The sequence below is a fragment of the Mya arenaria genome, chromosome 3 (genome assembly GCF_026914265.1).
Source record: "Mya arenaria isolate MELC-2E11 chromosome 3, ASM2691426v1".
In the NCBI taxonomy this organism is placed as follows: domain Eukaryota; kingdom Metazoa; phylum Mollusca; class Bivalvia; order Myida; family Myidae; genus Mya; species Mya arenaria.
In genome coordinates this window covers 68920656-68929766 of record NC_069124.1, presented here as the reverse complement: position 1 = coordinate 68929766, position 9111 = coordinate 68920656, and the positions used below count along the sequence as shown (strand labels likewise).

The window sequence follows — 9111 nt, the reverse complement described above, 5'->3', positions numbered from 1 at the left end:
CGATTCTTCCCCCTTTTGAGGAGTAATTACGTACGAAAGCGTTAATAAAACGGTCGCAGAAATCATCGTACACAACTTCGTACGAAGTGATCGCTTGCTTAACATGCATTCATAAAAAATAGTTATGCAAGACGAAAGTTGGCTCTTGAAATAACCAAACTGTCAATAGTTGATAACAACGACGATTTTGAAACCAGGCAGCTCTCCTTGTATATTTTTTTGCACATACACCAGAGGCAACGTCCCTCAGCACTTTCAGTTTTTTGATTATCGCTGGAATGTATACCGCCACCATGCGCTTCTGTTGTATTATGTGCATGCACATAAAAAAATGTCCACAATGTATTTATCTTTTAATACATGTCAACTGACGTTAAGAGCCGCATGGCAGCAGCCATAAAAGATGGCGAGGCACTTTGTCCACAGTTTTTGTTTTATTTTCTGGTCCCCCCGGGATCTATGCAATTAAAATAATAGTTAAACACTTGGGGACGTTGCCACTTTAACACTTACCATAACTGTCAATCCATTGTCACAATCACACTGAGATTACTATGCTATATAAAATGTCTGGGAGTTAGTGAAAGTTTTCGAGATTTTATGTTATTCAACAGTGAAAAAAACACAGCACATATATCGCGGGTAAGGAACCTCTCGTTAACTGTATTAAGGACATTGACTAGAATTATTAACATTCAATGTGACATTCAATGATGTATACAATTTCTCCAGAAATCTGTTAACAGACATTTGAATTTTATTATCTAAGTCTACTTCAAAGAAGCTTATCCAGATAGATATGTTTAAAATATATCTCAAAGAAATAAAAATCTCAATAAATGCCCAGAAATGTATATAAAATTGCATTTCAACGAAACAACATGTTAATGTTTGATAACTAATTAAGACATAACGGATGTATGTTTAACTGGGTCTTTTAGATTAAAAATGCGGATAACATCCTTTAACGAAGTGTTGGTATATGTGTTATAAAAGGTTAAACCATTTTTAAAAATGTGCCATTAGCAATAAGTTTCGTTGTGTTTGCATCTAAGTAAGTAAGTGTCGGCAACAGCTCACAATACATACGAAAGACCGTCAAGTTATAACTTTGTCATAATTTTGCACAAGTGAAACATGTTGGTGGAACCTTACATGCAATCTTCTAAGCAAATTTAATTTGTTGTTTGATACTCCTGCGGCGTTTCTATTAAGAGTTTATCGTATTCTGTAATACTTATGCAAATGCCAGAATCGTTAAAATATTTTCCCGTTAAAATTGTTGAATTTTATACGGCAAAGTCGCTCAACACATTGTAACATCAGAATACAGAGCATAGTTTTAAATGACAATATAACAATTGATTAAACACGTTAATATTACGGTACGTTTTTAACGTTCAATGTTGATGCTAGAGAATATCTTCCTGCTTAAAAATTTAATACATGTATGCATATATGTGACACCCCGCGTCGAAATACAGAGTTAAGATAAAAACGCAGTATAAAACGTTTTTGTATACAAATAAACAAGAAATCAACGCAAATGTGACATGATGATTTGTGCTTCCTGAGCGAGTAGTTAGACACATATCAATTTTTGTTCAAATTGTTTTATTGGAATATGAAGGAATATGTGTGCTATTGACTTTATTACATGTATTTGGTTTCTCATATCCGTTTTAAGCAACAGTCGTCCTAATACCCTCACCATTACAACCCCAATTCAAAGAATAAAATTCCAAAAATATAATTTTAACCTTAACCACTTGATGTTGTTGAAGCACAACGAGAAAATCGCGACGTCATAGCGTACATCGAATCACCCTTAATTACACTTGTGCTGTGAAAATCTGTGCGCTGAAACATTTTAGACCATTTTCAGATAAAAGCAGTATCTTCTGAGATTGTTTGTATAGAGCCCTGGAAAGAATCAGATATGAATCAGTGACAATTTTTTCCGCCGTCTTTGGAGGAAAATCTTATTAAGCAAGATAGTACCGAAGGTCTCCTTGTTCCCGCTTGTAATGGTACACACATAGATGAGAGGAATTAACTATCGATATATCCAACTATCTGATTTAACGAAATCACAATTCGTCTGTAACGTCTGTGTCTGAATGACAGGAGAAAATATACAGCGTGTTACCATTGTGATAACATTAATTTCCGAGTAAAGTTTATTATTTTATACTATACTTACGTCATTAAATACAAGTCACTTACGTACATTTAATAAGCGGTACTATTATATTTCCTCAAATTATTTTGGCACAATTCAATTAATGATAAAGTTGTGTCTGAGTTTCTTATGTCTCAGTCCATACGACTGTTCAATGAATTGCAACAATCTTCATTATGTCTGAGCCTTATATATACATAAAATAATCTGGTCATTCTTGGAAAGTGACAAACACATACAGTGTTTAATAAGTAATTATAGGCAATGCTTTAATAAAAACATTACCACGAAAACAGTGCTGATTTTTTAGGGTATCATGAATCATACTGAATTATTTATAAACGACTTACGTAAACCTGTGTGGAAAACATCGTTCCTTGTGGGGATTGATTTTACGCACGCTGGAACTTGGTACGGTGCTATACTGATACAGCTCACTGGGCGACTTGTTTATTCCCCCTCCCCCCTCACACACACACGCTACAGTCCCTCATTTACGTTTTAGGCTGCCTTTAGTCTATCCAGTGCCATAAAACCGTGTTTATGTTTAAACTTTTTGCTACTGAGTTTGTTTTTGTAGCTCTTCGCATAAATATTGACTCCAAGATTATATGAATTTTGCCCTCCGTATAATACTATTTTAAATCAAAGCACTGAAAGTGCTGAGGGACGGTACTGCTTAAAGTTGACAGCAGGAGAGTTACAACTTGTTGTATGAATGTCAGATGTGTGGAAAGAGGAGATTGAATCAGACCGTACAACATTCCTAGTCTGGTATTTTTTGTAGAAGAAAGTTTCTTAAGTGGAAATTCAGGACCCGAGCTATGATTTAAAAAGGGCAGGGTGAAAGGTCAGACTGTGATCTTTTGATGTGCATTGAAAGAGCGCTAATGGAGCATTTGCAAGGGTCAATGTTCAAAAATTATTGTGCATGTGTTGTAACTACTCTCAATACCAATACAAATGGTAAGGGTATGTATCACAATTATGTTTCTGTATTATTATGCCCCCCCCCCCTTCGAAGAAGAGGGGTATATTGCTTTGCACAGGCATGTCGGTATGTCGGTCGGTCGGTCGGTCCGTCGGTGGACCAAAGCTTGTCCGAGTGATAACTCAATATTGTTTTTGGGGGTCATCGGGCCAAAGGTCAAGGTCACAGTGACCTTGAATGGTAAAAGGTTGTCCATGTGATAACTCGACAATGCCTGCACCCATGGCCCTCAAACCTGACTTGGAGGTTGGGCCTGACCAGTAGATGACCCTTTTGTTTTTGGGGGTCATCGGTCTAAAGGTCAAGGTCACAGTGACCTTGAATGGTAAAAGGTTGTCTGAGTGATAACTCGACAATGCCTGCACCCACGGCCATCAAACTTGACTTGGAGGTTGGGCCTGACCAGTAGATGACCCCTTATGATTTAAGGGGTCATTGGATCAAAGGTCAAGGTTACAGTGACCTTGACTGAAAAATGCTTGTTGGGTGATAACTTGTCAATGCCTGCACCCATGGCCCTCAAACTTAACATGTAGATTTTTGGTGACCAGCTGATGACTACTATGGATTTTGAGGTCACAGAGTCAAAGGTCATGGTCATAACACACTCTATCCTCAAACTTTGAATGGTCATAATCTTTAAACTGCTTCAACGGCATACAATGTTAGCGACAATCAGCTGTCATTTCGGTCCATGCATATTTCATTCAAGTGTCCATATAATCCTGACAACATGGCGCTCAGGTGGGGGGCATAATGTTTGACAAACATCTCTTGTTTTTAAACTTTTTTTGAATTGACATTTAAAAATGATTTTGAATATCAAATATAATTCATAATTATTGATGGAAGCTCTGCCTAAAAAAAGTGCACAGTGGGGAATATTAATACAGCAGCAAGGAGTCGGAAAATGGAAACAGCCCTAGCTTAAGCATGGCAATGTTAAAAAATTGGGTAACAACTAATAGGCTATGACAACAACTATTTTGGCTTTGGTAAGAAGGAAACCACAAAACATGAACACTGTAGTGCATACGGATATACATTTTATTGATAGGTTGTAAATGTTTTTAATGCATCTCAAAGGAAAAATGTAATACAAAATAGATTTAAACAATTAATTGTTGAATATTATTTATAAATCGCAGCTAATATAAAAGTATAGCTATTGGAAGTTCTTCATTAGCTGTAGCAGTTAAAATGCTGACAGTGATGTATGCATATGATATTGTTATCGTAGCTGGTTAAATTTACATATCAATAGTCAACCACACCTGTCATAGACCAATGCCTAAACACCAGCAGTTCAATTTCAGAAAAAAAAGAACAAGGTATATGAAAAGGAACTTTATCTTTTGTATGTTTTTATAGTTGGTCTATGATTTGATAAAAGTTGTAATGCAGTATTTTATTTCATAACCTGAATAGGTCTGAAATTGAGCCCAATTAACATTAGATATAAAGTATGTCTTTATTTCTCCACAATTAACAATATCATACCAGGGTTTATTGGATCAATTGGGGATGTACCAAAATCAGCAAGTTCAATTCTTCCTTAAAACAAGACTAAACTTATGAATTAGGGCTAGTATGAGTTCAAAAATGCAATATTTTAAATGAAAAAATAAATATTTATATCCCTATCCCTGTCTCAGCTGTGTGTATACACTAAAGAATAGCATGTGGGGGTCCTGTGAATTTTACAAGACACACTCAGAAGCTATTTAAAATAACTGGGATTTACTCGGTCCAAAAACTCAATTAAAATGTACACTAAGATATAAATTCCATTAAACTGTTTTGGACAGTTTTTTCATCTTGCAATGGTATCATCTGGTGTCTAGTCCCTTGAAATGTATTTCAACCATGCCTGAATGACAGAAATGCAAGGTAAAGCTCTAGGAAACAATGGTGTAAGATGAAGGCTATATCAAAGGATGGATTTCTTTTAAAAGAATTGAAAAATAGTTTACCATTACAATTAACCAGTCTGTAGTGTTATATGAATCTATAATGAACTACTTTGGCGAAATGATAATGTACAAGTGATAGTGAAAGTAATGCAATTCATGGAAGATGCCGCAGCTGACAATTATCGTCAAACATCAATGTCAGGAAGAGTATATCCATTATCACACTCTTTTGAGCAGCATTTGTCATTATTTACAATTGAACAAGAAGAAATTCACATAAAATGAGATTAGCAATGAATCATGAGTGTAGTTATACATGTAATGTGAAAACAATAAATCTAAATGATACACATAAAAACGCGATAACATTGTAGCAGAAAAAACATGCAATGAATGAAAATGATTACAATATGTCAAAAATAATTTATTTATAGGTTAAGAAGTGCATTTGGTTGGGGGAAATCTTATTTTTTTAAAGGCTGTAAACTGCAAAAAGGTTTGTCCAAACATAATTTCATAGCCGTTGAGGAATGTTTGGAATATGTTTCCATAAGGGCACTAGGTTATTGTTATTTTATTTAATTATCAATTTGAAAGACATTTCTAGGCAGCCATGAAGTAGAGCCTGTTTTTTAACAGTGATCAGACTTCAAACTTAGAAATGTTAATGAAAAATATATAGACAATTGAAAGCAGAAATGTCAAAAGGCTTATTATAGGAAATAAGACATTGACTGCCTTGTATATTAATGAAGTGTACTAACTATATGACATGAAAATGATCATAGACAACAGTGGTATAAATAAATAAAAACAAATTCATCTAGATTATCTGTTAGTGGCACTGGTATAGCAACAGAAATTGAAGTATGTGAACTTCAATACAGAGTGAAAAATCGCATCTTAATAAAATCATAGTTAACTTCAAGTACAATATCTATGCATAGAGCACTGATAAGACACAAGTAATAAATGCAATAAATTTGGCAATGTCTGTACATACTGGTGATCTCAAGTTGCAGCAGAATTTATAGCAGAGGAGTTTATCATTTTTCATTTATCACTGAAGATAGCATGATTGCCTTTCAGACCTTTCTAGTAATGTTTGAATATGAGGAAATGGTAGTTGAAGTAGTATACTGTTCAAGCTGATGGTCCAGGTACACAGATAGTTTGTGTTAATGAAGGAAGTTGGTGTAATTTCAATCTTTTCAGTTACATGTTATCTTGACAAATTGGTGGCATTAAAACTGAATTGTTTGAAATAAAAGTGAAGACGCAAAATCAGCTGGGTGGAAACAGTCAGCATTGTGTCATCTAAAACTCTACCATCCAATCCTCTCTTGGCCTCTTTCACAAAGGTAGCTCAGATTTTCTGCAAATGTTCACATTTGCTAATTATAAATTCAAACCTTGAAAACTATAAAATACCAAATCAACAAACATATTTTAACCAATAAATAAGAAATACAGCTGAAATTAGAGACAAAATAAAGAATGTATTGTATTTGGAAACAAGTGTTGTTGTGTTTCTTTAATTATGGGCATTTGTCAGGATGTATCATCTAGACAAACACAAATCTTAAGCTGAATGAAACAAAAATGAAACAAAGTTTTCAAACAGCATTGATGCTTGTTGTTTTAAGTATGCTATGACAAAAGATCATAGGCTTTCAGACCAAATGAATGACACTCAGCTGAAATTTTCGAGATATCTGATGGTTATTCTAAATTTATATTCACCTGCATTATCAGTACATTGTTCGTTATGGTAGTTGTAGTGAATGGTTTGTAGGTGTTGGCAACAACAACAGTAAAGCATTACATCAGTATGTCTCCTGGCCAGACATCTTTCTCCCCAGCTTTTAGCCTAATGGTCACAGCCTCATTGAGTTCCTTAGGGTTCTTCCTACATTAGAAGACAAGAAGAAAATGCTTAATAAACTCAGATAGTGATTTACATTAACAGAGAAACAAAAAAATATGTACTAGCACTATACAAAAGCAAAGTTATATACATTAACTGGTGGCTGTGTCAGTGTGAAAAGAGATTAGGGCAAACTTAGAAATTGATATATCAGCAAGTTGATAGTTAGATATTTTTCAGTAGTTAAATTTATATTTTGAAGGTAAAATGGATTGAAAAAATGTATGATATATGAAAGATTCCATACCTGGGTTATTTTGCTGGAAACTGACATCCTTGTTATCCTAAAGGAATATAGTGGCAGCCCCTGCATGTTAACAAAGCAGCACTGGATGCATTTGCTGTTCATGCACAACCAAACCGCTATTACATTAAGTGGAATTTCTTTTTCCTAGTATGCCAGATACTGTCTGAGGGTGGTAAAGAGCACTTTTGACCTACTGAATTTGGTAAGAGATGTTATTCCATTATGGAATGCCATCTGACCTCCTGTGGTACACCACATTCCCACAGGCAAAGACTTGGGTATGGCTCGCTTTTTTCAAAGGCTTCATTGATGGAATTCATTTGCAAATACATATGTATCATTTTAAAATGGCGACGTCTATTTTATCGATTGATTTTTTTATATGGAAATTGAAGAATCAGGTCCATTTGTAGTGCATCAATACTGTGCTACAGATGCTGGAAATTTTTTAAAACAACTCCAATCAATGATTCAAAACGGTATACAGTGATAAATGTTGAGACCAGGGCCAGTATTGATCGTAGCCTTATCCTTGTCATCGAAATGAGACTTTTGGATGAACAAGCCTGAATTCTTTTTCTATTGCATGGAATCATATTTTTTAACAAGCCGTGCTATATAAAATTCAGAATTTGAGCAAGCCCGGAAGTCATTTAACCAGTGCAGGGCTTGTGGACTGGTGCTATTTTCGACCACTGGCTTCACTTATAATAATCTTCAATCAAAGTTGCTTAACAAATACAGCCCCAGGGATTTACGGTTACCTAGTCATTGATACACATATATAGCATTTAACTAAAATTTAGTGACTTTTCAGTACAAGGTACAATGGTATGTGATCAGAGTAGTATGATTCTAGAGTGCCGTAAGATCTTAAAACAAGTTGAATCCAAGTTTGTGTATATATGGTATAAATATGAGCCATAATCAGTTGTAACTGAATCTATGGTGTAGATTGAAATTTGTATGAAATATGTGTGCAATAGAAGCCCTTTCATTTTGATCATAATTGAATATTATGCTCCCAATAACGCGATCTTGACCTGTAATAGTTTTTTTGAGTTCTTGGAAAAGAACTGAATTATTTGAAGTTGTTGCTTCCTTTGGTGGACAATAAACAGAACAAATGAATAAATTGTTTCTAAGCTGTGTAATGCACCAGTCATTGCTAACCACGCCCCCCCCCTAGGCCCGGGGAATAGCGGGGACTTTGACTTTCGTTCCGCCCTGCGGAAACGATCTGCTGGTAAAACCCCCGCAAAATGCCACCGCACCCGCACCCAAGGGACCTTAGATAATCTCCCGCTTTATTTGGCGTGAAGACAAAACCACCACAGTCACCCGGCACTGTGGGGCCACCTGGTAGGTAAAAACACGGCCCATTTCCCCAGCAATCCCCGGTATACTAAAGTAAACCTGGGAGGAAAAGTGCGCCCGGTGTGGGGCTCGAACCCACGACCGCCGGAACACTAGCACGGCGCTCTAACCAACTGAGCTAACCGGGCGGCTCTAACCAGCTGAGCTAACCGGGTTCTAACCCCCACACACTACAATACCCCCGGACCTTGGGGGGCCGTGGTTACAATTGACTGGTGCATAATGACACACTCAATACCTGCAACACCATGACTTTTAGCATTTGCAATAAAAACAGTAAACACACAAATCAAACCTAGATTAACTGTAATAGTTACGCAGTCTATTGAGTAACCCTATCTATGCTTTAACCTACTTTCTACGTCTATTTTTAGACTTGGATGTTAATAAAAAACGACTTTATTGCACAGTTTTGTTTAAATGCAGTTGAATACAGACCGACAGGCTATACAAAGCTGATGCACAATAATTTCA

At 35.8% G+C, this 9111-nt stretch overlaps 1 non-coding gene across 1 annotated transcript; it reads right to left on the bottom strand.

The window, feature by feature from the left end:
* Nucleotides 1-8691: 8691 nt before the first annotated feature.
* Trnat-agu (transfer RNA threonine (anticodon AGU)) lies at nucleotides 8692-8765 on the bottom strand. Its single transcript has one exon. It is a non-coding gene; the product is annotated as a tRNA-Thr (tRNA).
* Between the last annotated feature and the right edge of the window lie 346 nt (nucleotides 8766-9111).